At 45.2% G+C, this 24,498-nt stretch overlaps 1 protein-coding gene and 1 long non-coding RNA gene across 7 annotated transcripts in view; both read left to right on the forward strand.

Moving 5' to 3' along the window:
- MGAT5 (alpha-1,6-mannosylglycoprotein 6-beta-N-acetylglucosaminyltransferase) overlaps nt 1–24,498 on the forward strand; it is a 334,592-nt gene that overhangs the window by 250,066 nt on the left and 60,028 nt on the right. The gene's annotated exons all lie outside the window — the stretch shown is intronic.
- On the forward strand, nt 12,704–23,252 carry LOC139076775 (uncharacterized). Its single transcript, XR_011528711.1, has 3 exons — nt 12,704–12,820; nt 13,762–13,835; nt 23,168–23,252. It is a non-coding gene; the product is annotated as an uncharacterized lncRNA (long non-coding RNA).

The following is a 24,498-nucleotide window of genomic DNA, read 5'->3' on the forward strand; positions in this document are numbered from 1 at the left end:
GGCGGCCTTTTTCCCTATCTCATCCTTGTGGTCTGTTCCCTGTTTCCGCAAGCTTCCTGCTGTCATCTTAAACCCATTGATGTTTCCTTGTTGATTGGCAGAGAAAACACATTCTCCTTATTGTACTTCTGTCTAATCCCGGAAACTCTGAGTGGAGACAGACTGGAGCAGTTGGAGGAGCCAGGGGTGGGAAAGCAGACGCCCAGATTCTAATTTCAGCTGCACTACTTGCTGGCTGCTTGTCCTCGGAATTCATTTGCCCTCTGGGTCTCCCTTTTCTCATCTGTAAAATGAGGCAGAGGACTGGATGTTCTTTTATTTTGGTCCCCAGAGTTCCATGATTCTATAATCTAAACTCCTCCTTGCCTTCTCCAATTCTTTCTACAGTGAGGGCACAGAGAAGATAGGCTACAGGACAACTTTATGGGCCGTCAGAAATAGGGCAGAGGGATGAAAATTAGGCCAGGCCAGGCACAGAGTCCATAAAACCAACTGCCTGAGGAAAAGATGGGGTTGCTGGGACTTAGCACCCGTGTGTGTAAAAGAGATTTAAGGGATTCATTGAGAGTGAGCTCACATGAGTCAACAGTGTAGGGAGGTGCCAAGAGTTGATAATGGACCTTCAGCAGAGGCATAAGATACGGAATGAAGAGCTGGTGGTTCCCATCCATTTAAGAGCACCTAGCACGAGTCAGTCCCTATTAACGCTAGGGTGTGTTGGTGGCCTTCCTTTCTCTGCACTGGTGAGCCCACCTGGAGACCTGGAGTGCTAAGAGCATGGACTGGAGCATGGAGTCAGATTGGTGGGGTTTGCTCCTTGCTCTACACTGATCAGCTGTGTGGTTGCAGGCAAGTACCTTACGCTCTCTGTGCCTCTGTTCTCTCCTCCGTAAAATGAGTGGTAATAATAGCATCTACATTAGAGTTCTTAGGAAGATCACAGGAGTTAAGGAATATAAAGCTTTTCGAAGAATGCCTGGTATTCATTAATTTCTATGTTAGTTTTTGCTATTATTCATACTATCCAGACAAATTAGAGCCTTTTGATTGGAAGGAGTAAAATATGGGGAGGCTCAGAGTCATGCTTTATGAAGACTGATTGAGGAAACCAGCATGTCTGGCCTGGAAAAAAAGGCTTGATTGAGGCTACATGGGTGGGTGAGGACTCTGAATGGGCGGCATACAAATGAGGAATCAGATTTGTCCTGGACGACCCACCAAAAGACAGAAAATAGGCTGCTAGGGTACTTCCTGAGCTTTCCAGGAGTATCAGATGAAGCATAATTCAACCGTCAGCCCTGTCCAAAGAGGAGGCCAGCTACCTGGGAAGCCGTTAACCCCCTGTCGCTGTTGGCTGAAGGGACGTTGGCAGGGCTTTGAGAGTGCTGTCACTCATGCCAGGGGGATATTGGACTGCCTGAATGGGAAGGGCACTGCCAACCCAGAGAGTCTGTGTTTGCAGACTGCAGGTGGAAAGGGGCAAAAGGCAGGGAGACAGGAGGGAACGCTCCAAGGAGAAGAGCTTATCCACAGGCTGGTGGTATCAAGAAAACACGTTGTCCAGTTGACTCTTCTTTTGTCGATGCACAGCTTTATGCCTAAAGCAACAGAGGCAGCCTTGGACCCCATAGACCGATCTAACTCACAGACATTTGTGTTTAGCCTGTGCAATATTTTTTAAATTGGGAAATTTGCCATTTGGGAAGGTTCACCTGAAAAGCCAGAATTCCCATCTTCTCTTGAAGATGTAGATGGTGTGGCAAATTGGACTTTCATTCCTCTCATTCCAAAGATTGGCTGGAGCTGAGTAGTGGCTGCCTCCACGTATGGGTTAGGGGTTGTTCCAGGGGTGACAGTCCTTGTGGGGCCTTCTCTACCCTCTGTGACCCGTTTGGCCCTAGGATGTGTTTGGGTTTGTGACCTTACGCTAGGGAAGCCAGGAAAAGAAGCCACCAGGAAGAACCCAAAAATAGTTTCTTCTGAGAGGGTGAAGTTACAAAAGGAACTTCGAATGGAATAATGAATTCTGTGTTTCATCCGGGCCAAGTCATCCTTTGAATGGCCTTTTTGGAAGTTTCTCAAGTTTTGAGGCATAAGGGTGGGTGGGGAGGAAGACCAAGGCCTGTTTTTCAGCATGCAGCAGCTCCAGCAGCAGCCCCAGGGTCTTGAAATCTGTATGTTAGACTTCGAGTTTTTTCTTCTTGTCAGAGCCCAGCCAGTGAGCACTTTCCAGCCCTGATGTGGACTGCCAGGGCTGCTTCTGCCAGGTTAGCTTGTGGTTGAAACTAAGTCTTCTCCTTTGGGTTGGCGATTGGGGTGGATGGAAAGAATGCATGGCAGTCGACCCCGTAGCTGGGACTTGGAGCCTGTGGCTTACTGCTCTTGTGTAATGTAATCAAGTCTTCAGCCTTCTTCCCACCTACGAGTGAAAACCTCTCCTTAGAACCCAACTGATGGAGCCTCTCGTGACTCTGGTTTCAAGCAGGAGCTCTGTTGTGGGTCCATGCAGGAACCTGACATGGACCTTTGGAGTCGCATTCATGTATGAGGTTTTTGCTAAATTGATTTCCAGCCTTTGTTCCAAGGAAAGGCAGAAAAGCTTACGTTGGTGCTTAGAATCCAGGTTATTGTTAATCAGATCATAAGTTCCTGATCGTATGTTGCCTGATCATAAGTTCCACCTGGGAACTGGTTAACCATCCAGATGCCAAGGCCCCTCCAATAATCGGAATCTCCGGGTAAGGGACTTGGGTATATGTATGTTCCACAAGCACTCCAGCTGGTTCTTTTTGTTTGAGAAACACTGTACTAGGTAGTCACCAGTTTTCCTAGATCAGAGAAACCTTAACTGCTTCCTTTGCATGCATCGTGTGTGGCCTGCATGTCACCAACAACCACCCTATGCTGTAGAAGACACTTCTGCCCTTGTTTTACCAGCTTGCATCCTGTGCTGCAGGCCTGTGCTTCCTGGTACAACTCACCTGCCCCATGGCCTGTCCCCCAAGGACCCACCCTCTTATTTCTATGGTAACAGCACATCCCCTAAATTAATCCACACGAGGGTGTAATCAGCTGATACGGTTCCCATGAAGTCTCTCTTGAGAATGCCTTTTAATTCAGTAATTCAAATAAATATTTGCAAGAATTTAAGAGGTTACAAAGCATTTCCACATAGCCTTATGAAACATGTGACAGTTTTACAGGTGATAAGCCCTCAGAGACGTTTAGGAGAAACTAAGCTATCTTCAGGTATGGATGAGGGGTAGCCTTCTTGGTGTCATTCCTTTCGTGGCAACATTTTTACTTTAAAGAGGTCACCAGTGGTCCAGAAGTTTGGAGGGTGAATGGTAGTATTTTAGGCCTTTTTGCAGGTGGTTATGGAGGCATTTGAGGGGCCCAAGGGTGGAGATAGTTTTCCTGGTGCCCCTCACTAGCATTTGCCTACAGTGTCCGTGACTGGCAGCCCTCCCAGAGGCGTAAACAGCTGAGTGCAAATTACCGCAGCTGTGAGAAGAAAATGTTATGAAAGTATTGTGGGTGAAGTGGGGCCCCTTGTGCTCAGCAGAGGGTCTCCTCCAAAAGCCAGGACTGGCTTGGGTAGCAGGAGGCTGACGCAGCCAGCAAACATCCTGAGGGTGGGGTGCTTCTGGAAGGTTCCAGATAGCTGCCTGCCTGCTCTAATAGTGCTGGGATGAGTTCATTTGTAGCTCTTAGTAAACACAGCTGTTGTGGTTGTAATTTGCCTCGAGGCTTTTTACTATCACTCCATCCCTAACAGTTTGGCAGCTGATCTGGGAACAATGGTGTTTAGGGAAAGGGAAAAGAAGTTTCTGTTTGAGAGCAGAGAGAGAGAAGAACAACGACTGTCTGTGGACAGAAGTCGCGGAGTGAATCCAAGCATGTGGAAGCTGTGCTCCCTGAGAAGGAGGAGGCAGCATCCCGGGTTGAGACAGAGGGTCTTGGTACCCAAATATTGAACAGCACATTGAGAAGCCAGAGGGTCCGTGCAGAAAGGAGTTACAGAAGCATTGCACGGTTGTTCCCTTCCCACGAAGAAAGGGTTAAGATGGCTCCTGAAGAGAGAGAGCCACGTAATGCCTCTGATTTTATAGCAGTCTGAAAAGCCTAGCTTTCTGAATGTGATTAGGCCCAGATTTATAAGAACAACGGAGATATCATATTGATTGTGATATTTTCCCCCCAAATAGAACATTATTAAAGCACAGCTTATGGGAAAACTATTTTGGATGAGAATTCTAGGCATAGTATGAATCTTCTGAAAGCACAGTCACATCTTGAGGGGACATACCTGTACTCAGCCATGCCAGGCAGCAGATGGTTGGGCTGGAAGACATAGCCACTTTGTTAAATACTGAGGTGCTGAGGACAGTGGCAAGGCCAGGTGTTGTTCCCACACACCCAGCAGCATCTCATCCTAGCCCAAGGTGTGCAGTCCCCGGAGACTTGAGAGGCTTGGAGAGATTGCCAAGGACACTGCCACCCTCTCGACTGGAGGAAGGCTTCCTGGGGGAAGGGGGCTTTGGATGTCTTTGTTTGGTTCAGGAATGCAGATCCCTGAGGCCTCCCCAGTTTCCTCCTGAGAGAATGAAGTTCATTGCCCACTGGCACTGCTGGAGAGGGCTTCAGACACACCTAAAAAAGGATGCCTTTCGTCGAGTTTTCTGTGGTCCTTACATCAACCCTGGTTTACAAACTCGGCAAAGAAAGCAGAGTCATAGCAGTAGGAGGAAACAGAAGTGTGGATTTCTGGCTATTTCTTGGAGAGAAAAGCAAAGTAGAAGTATTGTTTTCCAATGGAGGTGGACAAACACCTCATAAATGTGGAGTGGGATTCACATAAGCCAGTCGAGTGTGTGGGGCCGGTTGAAGGAAGTTTGACCTCTTTCTGGTGCTGTCTGCCCTGCCATGGAGAACAGGTATATGAGGTGTTAGCCTGAGTGGCACCCAGGTGGCTTCCCATGCCGGCTGGAATCCTGGAGGAATAATTTTTGGTAGAAAGTGGAACCATGGGATTTACCGTGTGGAACTTTCTACATCAGTGTACAATGTCATTGAGACCTTGAAACAGGCCCTACAAGGACAGAGCTTGTTGATGGAATTTTATATCAAAAATACAGATTGCGAGCATATTTTACAACGTGGAGTATTTGTTGGAAGCAGAATCCATCATTTTATCACAAGAAGAGGTATTATGACATTGAGAAACAGTGGTAAATCACCAATTCAGAACTTATTGTTTAAGGCAATGATGTGTGTGCTTCTAGAATCATATTTAGCATATATGATTACATATACAATACATGTAATTGCATACTTAATATATACAATTGCATACTTAAATAAAAATCATATAAGCAGCATATGCTCATAAAATCTGGCTCTGCTACCCTAAGTCCTAAAGGAGTCTATCTGTGCTGAAGATAAATCAGGACTCGCCCTTGGGAATCCTGGTCCAGCCTCCAGGGACAGCAGGGCCCCAGGGAACAGTGGAGTTATCCCCGCTCGATTGGAATTGTTACAGTTGGCTGGCCTTCGCTTCTCCCTTCCCTGATTCTGTTTTTTATGAGATTGAGCTCCTTGGGGAGGTGATGATGATAACGGCTAATACTTGAGCGCTTCGTACGTGCCGGGCATGATCCTTGCAACAACTCTATCAAGTCAGTACTGTTATTAACCCCATTGTCGAGTGAGACAGCTGAGGCAGGTGGAGGTTATGGCTGACTCAAGATTTGAATTGAAGGAGCATATCCTGTAGCCACTGCACTGGACCATCTCCCAGGGAATGGCTGTGCTCTCTCTCTGGCAACTCCTTCCTCTCTCTCCTGCCCATATCCTCTCAAATCCCAAGAGGCTGATATCCATGATGGTACAGGGCTGATTTCAAGAAATAGTTCTGTAGGATCCTCAGTGGAGATTTAAAATCCTTTATGAAGAACTAATGAAACTGAGTGGGTGAAACCCATTTCCCTTTGTCTCAAATCTAAAGATGAAATGTGGCCATATTTATGATATTTATAATGATTGTTGTCATCTGGAACCAGTTATCAGGAACCTGCTTGCATATTGGGACTTTCAAAGATGTGTCTGCCCTCAGGGAGCTTGGAGAGACAGAAAGACTGACCTGGACTTGTGAGAAGTGGGGGAAATTTTAAAATGAAATAAAAAACTAGGTGGTAGAGCCCCAAAAGGGCTTTGAAGGAGAAGTCAGGAATTTAAGGGTGGGATGTGTAAGGCATGAGTGATGGTCCATGTGCGGTCTTGGGGAAATCCATCTTATTTCCTTAATTGGGTCACAACACACATCCCCTCAACTAGAGGAGAGAGGAGAGGGCCAGTGGTGGTGGTGGGAGGGAAGGGGCCTAGGAAGCTTTGACCAAGGTATTTTCATTCTCTGTCTGGGCTGCTGGGGAGTTTCATGAGCTCAGAGTGGGAGTCATTGGGGGGCTGCCCCATAGGCAGCGGGTCCTGCAGCTTGTCCACAGCACAACCCCAGAGGGCACCATTCCTGTTGAAGGGCGTGGAATAGAGCAGTGCATGGCCCTTTGATCAGACCAATGAGTGACCATTCCAGGTCCTCAAAGCCTCCGAAGGTTTGGCCAGGCCTCCAGATGGTGCCAACGTGCTTGTAGTGAGTAATGTAAGACAGACAGGAGCTTCTCAACAGCCCTATAAGATAGCAGCACCGTTATCTGCATTTTACTAGGAGGAAACCGGGGTCAGAGAGACGGAATTTGAACCCCTGCCAAAGAGAGGCTGCATCCAGGTCAAAGGCTTCCCTTCCTTCCTTCTTTCCTTTCTTTTCGTTCCTCTCTTCTCTCCTCCTCTCCCCTCTCTTTTTGTCTCTTTCTCCCTCTCTTTCCCTCCTGTTCTTTCTTTTTTTACCTTTAGATCATTTGTTAGAGTTGATGTCGATCATATGCTGGACTTGACGTGGACAGTTTTTGTCCTAAATCAGATAGTGTCTTTTTATGTTCTTATTCTTAACTCGGTGATGATGATGAATGAATTGGCGTTGGGTCATTTAAACCGGTGGCAGTTTCAGAAACAGCCTGAAGAAGCAGCAGAGGTGTAGCTGCTTTCGTGGACAAATCCCTCTCTGTTTGGCCCAGACAGCACTTCCTCCTCAGTGACCCATGGGCACAGCACATCTCCTGGTCTGGAGAGCGTTGTCGGTGAGCCTAGGGAAGGAGAAAAACTATCCCTCCTCCTTATCCAGGGGCTTACCAGATGCAGCTGGAACTGGCAGGCCTCATCCCATCCTTCAGCTGAGGCCAGGGTTTGAAATATTAAATTAGCTTTGCTTACTTACATTTTGTGAGAAGATGCTGGCTCTTGCAGGATCATAATCCAAGGATAGGGCCCTGTAAAATGGAACTCAAATGGCAGCCAGAATGGGTCTTCCTGCTAACACCATCCAAGGTGATCTGAGCTCAGTAGACTCAGATCCCAGCTCTGCTACTGACTGTCTCTGTGCTCTGACCAAGTCGCTTCACACTCCTGAACCACGTCCTTATCCTTCCAATGGGCTCGCAGCACCTGTTCTGCCTACTGCGTGGAGTTGACATGAGAATCAAACAAGAGATAGTTGAGAAAATACTTCTTAAACTGTCAGAAGCTAGACAGGTCTGCCCAAGAACTGTTCCTCCAGATGCACTAGAAGTGCATTCAGCTGGAATGAGCAGAAGACCTCAACTAACAGTGGATCCAACAGGATCCAACAAGAGTTTACTTCTCTCTCATAATAAAGTCCGGGGGTTGGCAGCCCAGGGTGGCGGCATTCTCCATGTTGGAGTCACCAAAGACCCAGGCTGCTTCTGCCTTTCTGCTTTGTCATCCTTTGCATGTTGGCCTGCTGCCCTAGAGTCAAAAGGATGTCTGTAGCTCCAAGCATCATATCTGTGATCAAAGCAGAAAGAAGGGTGAAGGGGCCAAGCCAGCCATGTCTGTTCCTTTCGTCAAGAAACAGAAGCTTCCCTGGTCATGTTCCCCTGCTATTTCTCATTATCTGACCTGGGGCACATGGCCATCCTTAGCTGCAAGGGAAGCAGGGAAAGTGGAGGAAGGGACAGCTGTGACTGGCTTATCAATCAGGGTTCATTGTGTCCTCAGTAGTAGTGGGATTCTTGTAACAGGATGCAAGGGAAGGAAATGGATTTTGTGTCTATGGCACCTTCACATACCCTTTTCTCTTTATCAAAGTCAGAGGACACTTTGGATGGTGGCGCACGTCGTCGGCAACATTGACAGAGATAAAGTAAAAAGTCTATGCCCTCCCGGGCCTGCCTTCCCGCACTGATATGACTGTGTAATTCAGAGGGCTCCCACTATCAAAACTGGTAACTTTTTCCACAGTTTTGTCCTTTTTCCCCTACCTGTTTCCCCACTCCAATTTTCTGGACCAAAACTGCTGCCAACTTCTCTTTTACAGAGAACTGGCTAATGCTCACATTGGCCCCATCACCAGATGTGTCCAAGCAGGTGCCACAGGCTTAATTCTAGCACAATCCTCAACAAAATCCAAGTGGCACCTAGTACCCCAGCATACACACTTTTTTTAGCCCTCCACTGCGAAAGCCCCCAGACTCACGAAGCTCCCTGACCTTGGCATGAAGGTAAGCCAGCATGCCTGTTACTGACTTACTGCTGCTTAGCTCCAAATTCACCCTTTCTAAGTACTCTGTGAAAGTGGATCTGGGCCCTAGAAATACTTTTCCTTTGCAGCTGGCACTTGAGTGTTGTCAGTAGAGGGTGCTGGAGAGACACTGCGGGAGGAAATGGATTCTGTGTCTGGTTGTCGAGTGACTCTCGCTGCACCCAGGTCCTGCAGCCAGAGAGGGGAGATGGGGCCCATGTGGGCCGGGTGTGTGAGCTCAGGGCTTATCATCTGGGAAGCGGAGCCTGTGGCAAGGTTCTTCTCTTTTATAATTAGTCTCTGTTTCTGTCTCTCTCTTATTTCCCTTCGCCAAAGTCAGATTTAAGAGGCTGTTCAACAATAGGCGTGTCTATAGAATAAGCCAGGACACAGAAATTAAGAGCATGGGCTTTAGAGGCAGACCAGGGTTCATTTCCAGGCTCTGCCCCTTCCTCACTGTGGGCCCTTTGACCTGACACTTAACGAACCTAAGCCTCAGTGTTCTCAACAGTAAAATGGGGATGGTAGTAGTAGCAACTTACAGGGTTTCCTGGATTACTTAAGATAATTGTTGTAAGTGAAAACATTGACTGCAGTGCCTGCCATTTGGGGTGGCTCCATCAATATCAACACGATTGTGTTGTTGAGGCACCCTTGCTCTCAGTGGGTGACTGGAGTCCTTTCCACTCGGAATCCTCAGGATAGCGTGGATGCTGCTGGCCTCAAGCCTCCCGCCTCCTCATCTGCATTTCTGGCTTTCTCTCCCTCTCTTTCTCTTCTCTGCTCTTTCCTCGTTCCCCTGCTCATCTTCATCCTGTGCCTCTATGCTTCTCTCAGTCTTTCTCCCTATTTTTAGGCTTTTGCTGTAGTGAATTAACAGTGGTTTGATGAAAGAGTTTAGAAATATTTGCTCAGTGCCTTGCAGAAGCGCCTGTGCGGTTGTTGTAAATATTTTGTTATCTTGTGATGACTCGCTAGTGTGACTTGTCTCCAGGGTCAAGTGTTCCCTTCTAGTTTTGTTCTTTCAGGAATAAGATAAGAAGGAAGCATTACTCTGGCCATGACCCAAAAGACGAATGAGTCACGGTGCAGGAACAGACACAAAAGTCCTGTGTAAGCAGTCTTTCGTCCTTATGAGGAAACATCTGTAACTTTCGAGGGCTCCCCTTCACCAGCTGGATATGGACTTGAGAGGATTAAATTTCATTCAGGCAAACCAGCAGACGGAGGCAGCCTGCCAGCACTTGGAAACCTGGAGAAAGTGGTTCTGTGGGCGAGGGCTGCCTCTGATGGGATTGGGAATCTTTCCAGCAAGCTGGATTGCAGGCATCCTGAGGGCAGGTATCAGTGGTCTGGTTCACATTTGCATCCCCAGGGCCCAACCAGGCGCTGGCCACAAGAGAAACAAAATAATATTTTAGGAGAATGAAATGTGAACATGTGGGTGAGGTGGGCCAGAGGAGTGTCCTGTTGATTTCGTCCCCTCTCAAAAGCAACTCCAGCATTTTTCAGTGAAAGAACAAAAGCCTAAACACTAGTGGTCTGCGTCTTGGAGCTGTGTTCCTGTGGTGAAGGGTTTAGCCTGTGGGCTCTGGGCGTGGTCTTGACTCCATCACTTGCCCTTTGGTCCTGGGCATGTTTTAACTTTGATAAAGCCAGGTTTCTCATCTATAAAACAAGAATGACACTAACAGTGCCTAGGTCGTAGGGCTGTAGAGATGAGATAAGAAAGGTCCAGAAGTGCTTGATTGGTGCCAGCCCTGTGGCTGAGTGGTTAAGTTCACATGCTCTGCTTCAGCAGCCCGGGCTTTGCTGGTTCGGATCCCATACACCACTCATCAAGCCATGCTGTGACAGCATCCCGCATAGAAAAACTAGGAGAACCTACAACCAAGATAGACAACTATGTACTGGGGTTTGGGGGAGAAAACAAAAACGAGGAAGATTGCCAACAGATGTTAGCTCAGGGCCAATCTTCCTCACCCAAAAAAAAGCATACTTGAAAAAAAAGTGCTTAATGTAGTGTCTGCCGCATAGTAGGTTCTCAAGGAAGATTTGCTGTCAGGTTTAGGTTGAAGAAGATGTCATTCAAAATTGGGGATTTTTAGCCCTGAGAAAGAGATTTAAGAGGTCATTTTCTGGTCCGTTCTCTCCCATATCTGTCCTTTCCCCACTTTTTAAAACTTCATCTGCTAAACCAGGTTAATAATACTCATCTCACAGGATTGTGGGGAGGAATAAACTAGAAATATGCAGGTAGCATAGTTCTGGCGCACAGTAAATGCTCAATAAGTGGTATCTAGTATGATCGTGTTATTTCTTTCTACTTAGCACCTAATACTCATCATTTATGATTGCACTTTCATTAGCCTTTTAAAGGAAAACAATTGTTTCTATCTGGGCTCAGCTGCAGGCATTAAAATGCAGGTGCCCCCTGCTTGGCCTTGCTGTGCTGCAGTACTGTGGTCAAGAAGTGGGGTGCATGGATTAGAGGCAGACCCCTCCCCGGCCCCCCTCGCCACCCAGACAAGCCACCTGCCTTCTTCGAGCTTCATTTCCCAGCTACTACCTGGCAGGTTTGCTGTGAAGATCTCATGAGAGAAGAGTGTAAACACTGGTGCTGTGCTGGAACAAAGCCATCATTTTTATGATTTATGATTAGAAATCTTCATACAGTACTACTTTCACTGCCTTACGTATGGTTAGCTGTTGCCATATTTAGCTGTTTCATTTTTGCCCCACCCCAGCCAAGTGGGTTATATTCAATTTCTAACTTTCCAGAGGACAAGAACCGTGTTTCATTCGCTCAAAATATATGTCTCCTCATTTCCAGACATTGTCCTGGGTCTGGTACTGCAGGAGTGAAGAGGCTGTAAGCTTGCTTTCATGGAGCTTATCTTCTCATAAGGAAAAAGAAGGCAATAAGCCACTAAATAAATATTTAGTACGGTGATAGATTCTATGAGCAAGAATGAAACAAGGTAAGGAAACTGAGAGTGAGAGAAGTTGCTCTTTTGTGGGGAAGGGGCAGGGTGCTCTGTTTTTCTTATGTACACCTGCCCCACCCCACCCCCAAATTCCAGTAAGTTCCTCACAAATAGAAGAGCCTGTGTCCTTCTTTGTGGAAATGACTTCTGAATTCTTCTTGAATCATGGGAAGGTTGAATTCACCTCTTTGGCCTGATTATAATGACTTGCTAGAATGGTTGTGGTTCCGGGGACCCAGGTAAATGCCTGGAAAGAGTGGTTGGTTTCCTACTTTCCATAGAAATGCCAAGAGTTTTCGGAAATCCCGCCCAGGCTCCCAAATGCATGACTTAGTCTTTGCTCCTTCAAACCTTGCCATCAGCTCTTGTGAGGTTGGCCTTTAGGAGTTTGTTCTCTCCATCGTTTCAGTTTGCAGTTCTTTAGAAGTTGATTTTTAGTTGCCTGCAGTCCCTGGGCCCTGCCTAAGTACGAACATAGGTCTTTTTATGGTAAACCCACGTTAGAAATGTATATTTTTAACAAAAACCATTATTTGCCTAATAAACCCCTTTTCACGTTTTCTGTGAAACAAGTTTGCATTTTCAGGAATTGAGGAGAGGTTTTATGAGCTAGCCCCATCTGCAGTGTTAGCCCTGGAGTGTTGCAGTGGTTCTCAGCCCCGGCTGCCAATTCTTCGGAATCGCCGGGAGAGCTGTGAAAAATCCCAGTTTACAGCCCCACCCTAGACCCAGTTAGATCAGAATCTCCGTCAGGGGGCTGGCCCAGTGGCGCAGCAGTTAAGTGCGCACGTTCCACTTCTTGGCGGCCCGGGGTTTGCCGGCCCGGATCCCAGGTGTGGACGTGGCACCGCTTGGCATGCCATGCTGTGGTAGGCGTCCCAGATATAAAGTAGAGAAAGATGGGCACGGATGTTGGCTCAGGGCCAGGCTTCCTCAGCAAAAAAGAGGAGGACTGGCAGTAGTTAGCTCAGGGCTAATGTTCCTCAAAAAAAAAACAAAGAAGAATCTCTGTCAGCCTGATAAAAATCTCCCCGGGTGATTACACTGTGCAGCCAACGTTGACCACCACTGTTGCAGAGACTTCTCTTATGTCTCACAGGAAGGTTGAGACCGCAGACAAGCTCCCTTGGTTTTCAGATGTAGCATGCATCAGAATCACCCGGGAACTTGGCGGAAGCAGGTACTGCCCCCCCGAGATTTGGATGTGGTAAGACGGGGTAGGGCCTGAGGATCTCAGATATTCGAGGGGATTTTGATGCAGGTGGTCGGGGAGCCAAGCTGAGATAGAGCCTTCCAGCCTCTGCCTCCCCAAATGATTCTAAGGCATTCCAGGGTCAAGAAACTTTGCCCTGGAGAATTGAGAGTAGACCAGAAGACCTACCTCCACTTCTCAAAGGCCTGGTTAACCTATGTCTGCCATGCTCTTTGTCAAACGTGCTGAGGCCAAAAACCTGGTAAACGCTGGGGTTGCCACACTACCCCCAACCATGGCCATGCACTTCTGCACCCACAGTATGAGTTGTGTGCATGTTAAGCATCCGGTGTGTCTGCTGCCAAACCTGTTGATGCCTGTTTTGTAATTACATCTTTTCGTTAACTATTACATAAACTGATGAAGTAGAAATGTGAAAATTAAGAACAGTCGTTTCTGTACAGACTTAGGTTGTAACTTTGGAAGGATTTGATCAGGGTGAGACCTCTATGAAGAAATTTGTATAGAGCGTTGAGACAACAATAAAATAATGGAAAAATTCACAAAATTTTTAAGGCTGCATTTACATTGCGCTGCAAGTATTTTTAAGTTTGCACAGCAACTTTAAAGAAATTTTAGGGGGCCGGCCCGATGGTGTAGTGGTTAAGTTCGCCTGCTCCACTTTGGCAGCCCAGGATTTGCGGGTTTGGATTCTGGGCACAGACCTACACACTGCTCATCAGGCTATGCTGTGGTGGTGTCCCACATACAAAATAGGGGAAAATTGGCACAGATGCTAGCTCAGGGCCAATCTTCCTCACTCCCCCTGCCAAAAAAGAGGAAAATTTAGTGAATTCTTTATAGTTTTAGGTTAAAATAAAATATTCCCAATATGTAGCTACCACTTTTCATTTTTGTCTACTTTAAAGGATTCTATTGGCTGATCAGCTACTTCTCCCTCTTAAGTTGAATAAGAATCAGTGAGCAATGGTGTCTGCTGTGGGTAAGTGAAGTAGGTGTGATAAGCCATTACCGTATTAACACAGCACTAATTTTGTACTTGTTTAAACAGCAGTACATAATTTAGTGAACTTTCTATTTTTCTTATAAAACAAAGTACCTCTAATTTAAATATAACACTGAAAGGAAAAATTAGTCAAGGACCTGTTAGTAGTCTAACTATTGAGCTATATGCTTCATTGAGAGATTTGCTTGTGAACTTATCTTCCTCCTGCTTCCTCCAGGCTACTTTCAATATTGCTGTTGTCCACTTCTGCCAGTTAGTATCTATTTGTTGTTTATAATACAGTGGTTAATCTTATCCTTAATACATCTCCAAGCTCTAAATCTGGGGTTAGCAAACTCTGGCCCTCGGACCTACCACCTATTTTCCCATGGCCCATGAGCTACGTATGGTTTTATGTTTTAAATGGTTGAAAACAAATCAAAAGAACAATTTGTGACATGTGAAAAATACATGAAATTCAGGTTTCGATGTCCCATAAACGTATCCCTGGAACGTATCCACACCCATTTGCTTACTGCCTTCGATGGCTGCTTTGGGGCCACAGTGACAGAGTTGAATAGTAGGAACAGAGACTTCATGGTGCACAGAGCCTAAAATATTTATTTTCTGGTCCTTTAAGAAAAAATTTGTGGACTCCTGACCCAAATGCCAGCTCTGCCTGAGTCTCTTGCCTTTTTGTCTGTCCCTCTAGGCACCCACTGCTCCTAGTCCTACACTGTCCCACCTTGTCCCTACTTGAGGACTAGCTCCTAACCTGCCTTTAAAGGAAATCTGTTGAATGTACCTGGGCCGGTTTTTCAGGGGTCTTTGCTCCCCCACTGAATTCTGGCCAATCCTCTGGTGTGTAAGAACCAAGTTCCTAGTTCTTCTAAGCCATAAAATATTTGTAAAATCAAATCTAAGCTTTTAAAAATGCAAATGGTTAATAACTATTTGATTTTTACAAATGCATATTTATATTAAATTCCTCAAATTTACTTTTGGTGCCCCCATTACCTTTTTGAAGTTTGATACACAAGCATTTCTGCTATATCATGTTATCCATATTCCTGAGAAATCTCAAACTATGAAATCACAGACTGAAAATAACAGAACTTATGAGAAAAGTGGCGTTGGGCCAGACCACAGCAAATCTAAACAACTTTGAACCACAGCTGTTATTAAAAAAATAACAATCCTAATAAAAATGGTAGAGTTTTAAAAGAGACATTTAAAGCCTAAAAAGTAAATGCTATAGTAAATATACAACTTTACCTTTAACAAAATCAAATTAGCTTGCTTGAAAAGGGCGCAGGTTAGGATGATTTGAGGCTAATTCTAGTTCGAAACAGTAAGATGCACAGTGATGGAAGAGAACCCCATGGGAGCACTTCCAAGACAGAGCCAGGGGCCACAGTGAGCCAGGAGGGAGAATGGGCATGGTTTGCAGTACTGTGTCCCTCTGTGGCTTGTTGCATGCGGCTGAGTGAGTGTATTTTTCATTAAGCTGCTTTTACTGAGTCTACAAAATATTAATGTGCTGGGGAAAAAATCACATATGAACCAAAGCGACTTACATGCTCCACTGACAACATTCCCCACTCAGCCTTCATGTATAAGCTGATGGATGTTAGAGAAACAGGCATTTGAGCAGAACTGACTGGAGTTACTCTGTTAGTCTCTCTTGCTTACCTTTCTGGAAGTAATGTTATATATTAAACAGCAGTGTGAGCAGGAGAATCTTAATCCCAATAACTGGCCAAAAAAACAAGCAGATATGAAATAAGCATTCAAAATGTCAGGTCACGGGGCTGGCCCTGTGGCCGAGTGGTTAAGTTCGCGCGCTCCGCTGCAAGTGGCCCAGTGTTTCATTGGTTCGAATCCTGGGCGCGGACATGGCACTGCTCATCAAACCACGCTGAGGCAGTGTCCCACATGCCACAACTAGAAGGACCCACAACGAAGAATATGCAACTATGTACCGGGGGGCTTTGGGGAGAAAAAGGAAAAATAAAATTTAAAAAAAAAGTCACTACTCTTAAAAAAAAAAAAAAGTCAGGTCACCATTTATGTCAAGACGGCATGTGTACACCACAATATATATTAAATCCAAAGAGAATGAAGAATAAAAGGGTGACGAGTGTCATCAATCACTTAATCTTCTTGTGCCATTTAAAGCCCCTCACTTCTGGCTCCCAATTTGGGAAGTTCTCAGCTGCTGATTGAGCGCTGTGTTCATTTCAGGCGGGCTCCATCATGCACAAATGCACGTCAACAAACTGGAGGGGGACGTTGTTTTTAATGCCCCTAGAATTTGAGGTAGTAAGGTAAGCCTCCAAGATTAGGTTCTAGACATAGACATATAAGTTTTTTAAAAGACACATATATGGTTGGGTATTTGGAAATATACCCACATGTATAGATCATGACGATAAGAAAATGAAACATCATTGACAATGTGACACTGGAGAAAGATAATGAACCCAATGAAGTTGAAAAATATTGAGCATTCTCAGGAGGAGGAAGAGATACAGAAAATCAGACTTTGCTCAATGCTTCTTAAAAGGAAGATAAATCTAGCATTTTTTACTCGGGGCATATAAAATGAGGTCATATTGATCCTAACAGATGGAGAAATACAGAACAGCTAAGCAGAAGCTCTGCTAAGCAACAGGAAAGGCTCTTGGAAGGTGAGATGAGGTGTAAGTTACACCTTGTTATCCACCAGAGTCACATCACAGTAAGCACTGGGAGCATTTTGGTATGCTGACAGAAATCCTCAAAAGGGCATCCAAGCAAAAATTCGATGAAAAGTAAAATAATGGGTTATTTTTAAATATGCAAAATTAGCTTGTGCCTGGACTATGGAGAATCAGTTAAGTGTCAGGATATGAGCAGCTGTCAGAGACAAAATATGAAATGTTTGAACAAGCTATTGATAGAAAATGCAGAAGGGAGGAATGACCTCAGAGGTGTTAGAAGAAATGTCATTCAAATGAGTAACTACATCGAAAAAATGTTGGCATTCAAGTTTCCCCAAATCGGAATGTTGCCATGGGTGGGCGTATCAATTAAATTACGAATTGCATTCAAATTTGAATATTAGATTATACACAAATCCCCTAAAAAAGGAATTTCTCAAATAGATTAAGGGTTTTGTTTTTCTCTCACTGAAGAAAGATAGGCATTTCAGGACTGCTTTAGTGGTCTATCATCAGGGACCCAGCTGTTTCTGTCTTTCTACTCTGCCGTCTTAGTAATGGCACCCAGGCTCAAAGTTACCTCTTCATCCAAGACAGCTGCTGAAGCTCCAACATTTAGATCCTCAATCCACTTAGGATGCTAGAGGAAGAAGGGAAGGATAGAAAGGGTATACTTATCCGCTGAGCAGCCCTCTTTAAAGAGCTCTCTTGGAAGTTATACCCAGTCTTTACCTATCCCAAGGAGACTGGGAAATGTGATCTTTTAGCTGGGAGTATTGCTGCCCCAAATAAAAGTGTGTTTCTTGGGGCCAGCCCCTTTGGCCAAGTGGTTAAGTTCGCATGCTCTGCTTCAGTGGCCCGGTGTTCACCGGTTCAGATCCTGGGCACAGATCTACGTACCGCTGGTCAGGCCATGCTGTGGCAGGCGTCCCACATAGAAAAACTAGAACTAGAATGGCCTTTCAACTAGGATATACAGCTATGTATTGGGGCTTTGGGGAGGGGAAAAAGAAAAGGAAGATTGGCAACAGATGTTAGTTCAGGGCCAATCTTCCTCACCAAAAAGTGTGTTTCTCTTCAAGGGGGAAAAAAGTAGCCACCAGCTGTCTCTACCGCAAAGGGTGTATGTGCTAAGCTAATCTTTATATTAAATGAAAGGGTAGGGAGGGTAGTGCTACATGCTCAGAAAATAGGCCTATTTGGGACATCTCAGGTTAAGCAAAAGTTGGGATGAAGATAAAGAACAACAAAAATGTTATCACAGTAGGAGTATGTCAGAGACCACTTGGCCAGGTAAAAGCTATACATAGTGCATTCTCTTTAGCAAGTTGGCACAGAAACTAGCTTATGTAGAGCGTTGGTGAAGAGCTTTATTCCAGTCCTGATTCTGCCATATAACTTCTGAGATGACCTTAAGCAAGCTTCTTGATCTTTCTGGGCCTTGGTTTGTTCGTCTGTAAGGCGGAAACAGCAGTCCCTTCCTCCTAAGGTGGTTATGATGATTCATTGAAATGCTGCATAGAAGGTCGTAGTACAGAACTGAGAGCACAGCACACAGGGGCACCACGCCCACCAACGTGGCTGTGCCATCTCTGCCAGAAGTCCCCTTCAGCCAAGAGCCAGCTCTTGCATCTTGCCACCTGATGCTCGAGGGAGAGAAAGGAATCAAGCTCATCCTGTGACCCGGCCCTGAACAACACAGAAGAGTTGTTTGATGAAGGGGAACAAGACGGGGCAGGAATATTGGGAGAAAGTAGCCCTCTCATAGCCACTGAGGATTGAGTATCCACGTGCACCTGAGAGCGCCAAAGCTGGAAGAAGAATGTGTCTGTGAATGGAAGACCCCCAGTAGAAGATGACTGGTCTGATGATTGTTGAAGAATCAGAATACTTTCCACACAATTCTATGATCACGGCAATCGCAATGAGGAGAAATTAGGAGACACCAAAATCACCAGCTTGACTTCATGGGGATCAGAGTCTTGGGTTTTAGAAGGATGCGCAAAAGATGAAAGGGAGGCAAAGAACCAAAACGTAAGGTTAGAGCTGTCTGAAGCTCAACGTTGCCGCCTCTTCCCCAAAAAGTTAAGGACAGCAAAAAAAAGAGTTCTCCCCACTTTTCAGTATTTGAAAGCTTTTCTCAGAATAAATTGTAGTTACTCTTTTATCTTTAAATTTTATCATGGAAATTTCCTAATAAAAGAACATTATAATGAGCCCACATGTACCCACCACCCAGCTTCACCAATGAGCAGCTCAAGGCTAATCGTGTTTCGTCTTTATCCCCTGCCCCCAGATTATTTTGAAGCAAACCCCAGACATCTTATTATTTCATTCCTAAGTATTTCAGTGTGTACTTCTAAAATACAAGGACTCAAAAAATCTAACCACAATACCATTATTGCACCTAAAAATAATAAGTTCTTAAATACAGAGTGTTCAGATTTCATAGATTGTCTTGTAATTTTGTTTTCATTTATTCAGTCAGGATGCACATAAGATCCACACACTGTGATTCAGTGTGTTCCTTAAGTGTCTTTCAGTGGAAGTTTATTTGTTGAAGAAACCAGGTGGTTTATCCTGTAGAGTTTCCCACAGTCTGAATTTACTAATTGCATACCCGTGGTGTGGTTTGCCATCTTTCTCTCCCTGCTGTATTTTCTGAAATTGGTAGATAAGATTATACAGCGTGATCGTATTCAAGTTTGATTTTTTGCAAAGGCTCCTTCCTAGGTGTGGTTGGAGGCACAGGAATCTGTTTCTCTTGCTTTTCTTGATGGTCTCAGCAGTTAAGACTTGTTGCCTGGATCCATTAGTTCATCAGTGCTTGCAAATGGTGATATTCTAATTGCATGTCTTTAGGAACTCACTTAATTTGAACATATTTGATGCTTTTCAGTCATTGAAGTTATTCTTACTGATGGTATATTGACTTTTAAATTTAGGCTGTTTAAATCTCATAAATGCTAAGATTGGGCACATCTGAAAAGTCATCTAAGGAAAGGGACCTGACCTGGATAACATCTGCACAGAGCTAGCTAGCACCCTCTGCCTTTTCCAGATTTGCTTCTTTTTTAAAGGAAAGCTTTCTCTCTTTAATTTTTTTTAAAGATTTTAAAATTTTTTTTCCCCTTTTTCTCCCCAAAGGCCCCCGGTACATAGTTGCATATTCTTCGTTGTGGGTCCTTCTAGTTGTGGCATGTGGGACGCTGCCTCAGCATGGTTTGATGAGCAGTGCCGTGTCCGCGCCCAGGATTCGAACCAATGAAACACTGGGCCGCCTGCAGCGGAGCGTGCAAACTTAACCACTCGGCCACGGGGCCAGCCCCTCTTTAATTTTTTTAAGTAGAGAGAAGCCTCAGCATTACCTCCATATGCTTTACCAGCTGAACCATCAGACCTACCAGCTAGATAGGTTCCCCGGTGATTCATTTTTTTTCCTGGACACCCAGAGGCCCACAGTCTTGCACATATGGTATCTAATTGCTTGGTGGGTAAGTGAGTTAATGGTGTGTGAAGGTGACCTGAATAAATTTGAAATCAGAACTAATGTGGAATATGGCAAGCTGCTCCTATAATAAATTTGGAGTACTTGTATTTTTGCCTAAGTGGGTGTTAGGTGACTCTGTTGGAGAGAAGCTATGTAGCCCTGAGCTCAGAAATTCTGCCAAGGACACAGGAGACCAAATGCTCCCTCTTTTGAACCTTTTTAATGAAGATGTTCACAGTCCGTTTCCCACGTTCTGCTGGAATTTAGAAGATAATCGGCACTCTCCTTTTACAGCTACTCTTTCTAAATTGAGAACTGCCGATGAGCAAGACAGATTAGTGGTGTGGTTTCGTCAGCTTTTCCCAACCCTTCCTTCTAGAAAAAATAAATGCCAGCAGAATTTGACTTGTCCGCTTCATTTCACTGTGGGCAAGTGGGTATTTGCAGGCTTCTATTCAGGGCTGGATCGCCACTTGGTCTTCAGTTTATTTTTGATTGTTGCAGCCATGTCACTGAAAAAAATTTGAGCATGCCCTCCCAATCTATAAATATTAATTTATTAATAAGATGTATAGTACTATAATAATGTTATGTCTGTTCTAAAAAGATCGAAAACTGTAAACAAACATTTTCGTGTTTTTTGCCTGCATCCCAGTGGATCTTCTTGTGCGTCCCACTTTGGGGCCCACTTCGTCAGTTAGAGTAGGCCCTGTGTGAGGTTCCAGTGAGGCAATGACACCTTCCAGACAAACCAGACACCGGAAGCAAAATTCAACTTAAGTTAATTTTTAAAATCAGAAAATAAGGGAAGAAATTCTTTTTAACATATAAATTTCTACTGTTTTCAGAAACGAAATTTTATTTTGAATCACATGGCAGGGCTCCATAATCCTTTCAAAGATAGGACTTCTTGAAGGACTTTGATCTGATTCTGCTTCCATTAGTATCTGCATGGAGTAGTCTGGACTATCACTGAGGACAAATTTAAGTCACATGATGTGTATTCTAGTATGTGAAAATTAACCCCCCCACCCCCAGATCTAAGTAAGATAGTGGTCACTGATTTTTGCTAAAATAGTCACTGCGGAGTTCCTTGAAAATATCCAATTATTTGGGCCCAGGTCCCCACTGAAGTGGGCCGCCCTCCATCCCTCTCCGTGGTTTCTTTGACTGCATGAACATCACTTCAGTATCGGTTACGCCAACTATCAGACTTTTGCTGCTCCTCGTCTTGTTTCAGACCCCAGAGGGTCTTTGCTTCTTAGACTCCTGACTGTTTTATTTAGCAGATGTATACTGAGCAACTTCTGGTGCTGTTGCTCTAGACTAGTGATCAGAAGTGAATATGACTGGTTCCATGCCCACCTACCTCCACTCGAAGCTTGGAATCAAGGAGGGGCAGCAGACACACCGAACCCTCAAGCACTGTTTAACAAGGTGGGAGACAGTACAGAGGAGAGGATGAGGGGTCCACTGCCTGGGGGGAGGCACATGGCACTACTAGTGATCTGCCTGAGGAAAGTATCAAGAAGAAGGTGCCACTCAGAGCACTTCAGAAGGGGACTGCCTCGGGTGGTAAATAGCAGGTGGCATTCCTAAGTGGGAGAGAGTCTCTTGAACAAAGACTGGAGACAAGAGTTAGCCACGGACATGGGATAGAGAAGAAAGACTTGACTAGTATAGAACACAGGGTTGGGAGTCCGGAGAAGAATCCTAACTGTGGCACAGCTCTTTGTAGTTTACGAGTCACTTATCCACATCATCTTGTGTGATCTTTTGCACCTCTCTGGAAGGGAGAGTGGTTATTACCTGAAGAATCCGCTTGCAGAGAGTGAAACCACTTGCCCAGGGGCACACAGCCGGTAAATGGCAGAGCCCAGACTATAACCCAGATCCCCTGAGTCCAATCTCTCACCCTTTTTCCTGGACCTCCCCAGGGCAGGTCATGGTGAGGATTGGTTTGGGAGCAGAGCTTCAGAACTCACATGGTGCCTGAGAATTGTGAGGGGTTTGGGGAGCGAGGGGTTGATTGAGAGAGAGAAGGATATAGAAAGCGTGAAAGAGATTTTCCAAAATGGTGGACAAGTGTGAGACCTCAGCTTTACTTTCCCAGCGTATTTTGTTTCTGTTTTCAACCTCCCGCTTCTAAATTGGATACTTTTGCTGTTTTTCCTTTCTAAATATATTTACTTGCAGCATTTCACATTCAAATGTGTGCTAATTAGGCTGATCACTTTTATTTTGCTGTCTTTATGTTTTCAAAAAGTCAGGAATGAAGGGAAGAAATTTCAAGAGGCAAGTGATTTATTTCAAGGAGAGAGGAGGAGGGTATTTTTAGCTTCCCTGTTAAGATCCGTCCTTCACTTAAAGCCCGGCAGTTAGCTGTCCTTTGAAGGGAACTTTCACTGCTCTGCCAAAATGGGAATTTCCATCTATACACTGTGGCTTCCTCAGAAAACACAGAGAGATTACGCTGGGAATTTAGAAAGTTGTTCTTAGTTTGATTGGAGCAGGGGAAGGAAGGAACCCAAGAGAGAGAGTCTTGTGTTTTAAATGGCCTGGTTTATCATATGTCAGGTCCCAGCTTTTACAGCAAAGATGTGTTGACACTTGCTATTCTGAGGGGAGAGATTATGCACATTATTACCAACTGACACATCCATCATGATGAAGTCGTGGGTATTAATGCATGTGGCACTGGGCTGAATGCCTTGGAGAGGAAATTTAACAAGTATGGCCCTTAAGCACTAGAGCTTAAAACTAGAAATGTGAAACAGCCCTGTGGAGCCATGCACTCAAGCCCACACCAGCCCACCCAGAGGTGGGGATCTTCTGGGTCAGGGGCCTAGCGTCAAGGACAGAAGACCCCTTGGTGAGTGAAGGGCCTGCCCTATACCAGAGGGGAGGCGTTGCATCCTTTGGGGTCAATGGTGTGCCCTGTCTTTGCCGTAACAAAGTGCTGGATGACGCCCTTTCAGAGACGGGGGGAGAATGAGGTGTGTGATCGTGTATACATGTGTGTCACATTACTGTAGTGGGAATTATGACTGCTTGATATGATAATAACACATCTCATTTGTTTCTGTGGACGCTCCTATGAGATAATAGGGCAAGTTTAATATTCCCTTATTTTACAGATAAGAAAACTGAAGCCTGGGAACAAAGCCAAAGATCCCACAAGAAGTTAATCACAGAGCTGGAATAAAAACCCAGATTACTTCATTCTTGACCCCAAACTCCCTACTAAATTTTACACAAATGTGGGTGGTTCCCCAGAAAGGGCCAAATGACTTCAGCTCAGTGTAGGGGCTGGCCTCCCGTGGAAAGGCTGTTCACAGGCAGAGTCCAGTTCTCCCCTCTTACTCTGAGGGAGGAAGCCGGCTGGTAACAGGTGACCCGACTCTGCAGTCCGTTCTGGGAGACAGTGTTTACACTGAATGCCAGCTGCTGGTAAGAGCCGCCAAGCGTGGGGATCTTCAAAGAGTCCTCAGTCTTTTTGAAGCAGTGCTGTTCACCCTGCGTATAACCATTCTGAGGAGAGCTTCCTGGCACGTTAAATTATGTCTAAGTCGGAGGCTACCATCCTCCTGTGCACACTTTGCAGCATGTGGGCTGGGACCAGAGGGCACATTTGTGACCTGCCTGAATCTGTTTGGCTCTCCTGGGATCCCCAAAGAGGTGCTTTTTATTATTAATTAGAGCTCCAAAGAGAAGGACACCTCCAAATGCTATCATAGAATCATTTTATTAATCCTCTTATAGTAAATTAAGCACTAAATGAACCTCTTTTCAGTCCCAGAGTGCGTGTTGCTGTGTTTCTCCACAACACAGTGGCCTGGTCTTGTGTTTTTATAATTCGGAATCAAATTGATGGGATCAGTCACCCCCACTCTGCTTCTACAGGGTCCCGCATTCAGTGCAATGTGAACTCCTGCCCTGTGTGTGTGCTTCATTAGGTTCAAGCTTCCCTTCTTATTCCGAGCTGGGAGAGGCTGGCGGGAGGGTGAGGCCTCTGAGATACCCTGTCTCCTTAGGATGAAAGACGAAGGTGTGCCCAGTCCTGATTTCCCAACAAAATAGGGCCTTCTCCATGTATCCCCCTCCCAGATTCCTACGTAGTCACCATATGTGGACTGTGCCATGCAGGGCTCCCAAATGTGATTTTGGAGACAGTCGTTCTCCTTTCCAACTCCCCCCACCCCGACCCCCATCCCCGATGGTAATGTAATTACATTCGGAAAAATTGAAAATTGCAAGAAAACTATTACTTCTCCTTCCGGGAGCACAGCAGTGACCAAGTTGGATATATATTCTGCCAGTCACTTTGTGTGTTATTTGTATATCTTGCTTCATCTGAAAGATGCCTTTTTGAAATTAATAAAAAGTGTTCCTCAATAAATTATGAGTGAAGATAGTGGACAACTGTGGCTACACTGTCTGTTAACATGAATGTGTGAAGAGCATTGAT

The sequence above is a fragment of the Equus przewalskii genome, chromosome 17 (genome assembly GCF_037783145.1).
Source record: "Equus przewalskii isolate Varuska chromosome 17, EquPr2, whole genome shotgun sequence".
NCBI classification, from domain to species: Eukaryota; Metazoa; Chordata; class Mammalia; order Perissodactyla; family Equidae; genus Equus; species Equus przewalskii.